The 1,991-nt window shown below is 40.0% G+C and overlaps 1 pseudogene across 1 annotated transcript; it reads right to left on the bottom strand.

Annotated features, from left to right (window-relative positions):
* Positions 1-286: 286 nt before the first annotated feature.
* On the bottom strand, positions 287-1,152 carry LOC108531735 (histone H2A.Z pseudogene; annotated as a pseudogene). Its single transcript, XR_001886259.1, has one exon. The product of XR_001886259.1 is annotated as a histone H2A.Z pseudogene (transcript).
* Between the last annotated feature and the right edge of the window lie 839 nt (positions 1,153-1,991).

Genomic DNA, 1,991 nt, shown 5'->3' with positions numbered 1-1,991 from the left:
TTATTTTAGATATTGGCTCTCATTATGTTGCCCAGGGTTGTCTCAAAGTCCTGGACTCAAGCAATCCTTCTGCCTTGGCCTCCCAACGTGCTGTGATTACAGGTGTGAGCCACTGCACTCAGACTTCCCTTTTTATCTCTAATAATATTCCTTGCCTTAAATTCTATTTTGTTTCATATTGGTTGCATGTTATACATTTTCCATTCTTTTACTTTTCTATATTCTTCTATATAAGGAATATATCTTTTTTTTTTTTTTTTTTTTNCAAGCCAATTTAATACACAACTAGTTTGGGATATGACCTTTATTGAGCTTATCCACCAGAGTGGAAATAATGTCTGTACAAAACCAAATGTTTGTTACTATAACTTCTGCATCACAATTAAAATCCAAACAGTTTTTTAAAAACAGTCAACTCAATCAAAACCCACTACTTCAGAAGCAATAGCTTCTTTGAAGCCACAGTAACACTTAAATATGGTTAAGACTCGAATGCAGAAATTTGGTTGGTTGGAAAGCTAATTAAACTTCCAACTTGCTCAAATAGAATTACAAAAAGGCAAAATTGTGTTTTTCACAGAGATACAGTCCACTGGAATCACCAACACTGGACAGCTGTTAGAGTATTTAGAGTCCTGAGATAACAAGGAATCCAGGCATCCTTTAGACAGTCTTCTGTTGTCTTTCTTCCCAATCAGAGATTTGTGGATGTGTGGAATGACACCACCACCAGCAATTGTAGCCTTGATGAGCGAATCCAATTCTTCATCTCCACGAATAGCAAGTTGCAAGTGACGAGGGGTAATACGCTTTACCTTTAAGTCTTTTGATGCATTTCCTGCCAGTTCAAGTACCTCTGCGGTGAGGTACTCCAGGATGGCTGCGCTGTACACAGCGGCAGTCGCGCCCACACGTCCATGACTGGTCGTCCTAGATTTCAGGTGTCGATGAATATGGCCCACTGGGAACTGCAAGCCGGCTCTCTGCGAGCGGGAAACCGCCTTTGTCTTGGCCTTTCCGGAGTCCTTTCCAGCCTTACCGCCAGCCATTTCGAATTCTGCTGAAGCTCAAGCAAGCAAGGCAGAGAAAAGGCTAATCGGACCCACGGTGAGATCCCACCACCTACTCCTTCGTCGCACCGCGATTCAAACTGCCAGGAATATATCTTGAAAGTAGCATAGAGTTGGTATTTTTATTTTTTCCAATCTGGCAATCTTTGGCTTTTAATTAGAGCACTTACTTTGTTGACATTTTATGTAGTTACAAATATATTTGGCTTTAAATCTATCATCTTACTACCTTTTAAAAATTTGTTTCACTTTTTTCATGTTTGGTCTCCCTAATTTCTTGCCTTCTTTTAGATTTTTTAAATTATTTCAATTTCTTCTACTATTTGTTTGTTACTTTCACTTTTTTCTAGTCTGGATTCCCAAGAAATACAGCCTGAGATGAGGATCCGAGTTCAAGTTATTTACTGCAGGGATGCTCTCAGGAGGAGAAGAGTAAAGAAAGTAGAATAGGTCAGGGAAGAAAGTCAAGCAAGAGTGGCTCTCTGCTGTAGACTAGGTTCAATATAATCTAAGGGGAATCTCTGGAGCACAAATTGCACCATAGAGTTAGTCCTCCTTGAAGGAAGGGGGCTTTTTGTACTCCCGTCAGTCAAACATTGTTCAAGTTCTGTTGTGGTGGCTGGGGAAAGAATGAGGGTACATAGCCCACATTTCCCTGCTTTTTAATAAGGTTAATTTTTTAAATGTTTGCTCACCATTTGTGATTTTTCTCCTGTGAAATGCTTGTTCATATATATTGTCCATTTATCTATTGGATTGCTGGTCTTTTTCTGTATTTCAAGCGATTCTCCTGCCTCAGCTTCCTGAGTAGCCAGGATTACAGGCACTCACCACCAGGCCCGGCTAATTTTTTTGTATTTTTAGTACAGATGGGGTTTCATCATGTTGGTCAGTCTGGCCTCATACTTCTGAACTTAGGTG

This window comes from Rhinopithecus bieti, unplaced genomic scaffold (genome assembly GCF_001698545.2).
Source record: "Rhinopithecus bieti isolate Rb0 unplaced genomic scaffold, ASM169854v2 scaffold_9237, whole genome shotgun sequence".
NCBI lineage: Eukaryota > Metazoa > Chordata > Mammalia > Primates > Cercopithecidae > Rhinopithecus > Rhinopithecus bieti.
Note: the sequence above shows the minus strand (reverse complement) of the source record. Positions and strands in the feature narration are given on the sequence as shown.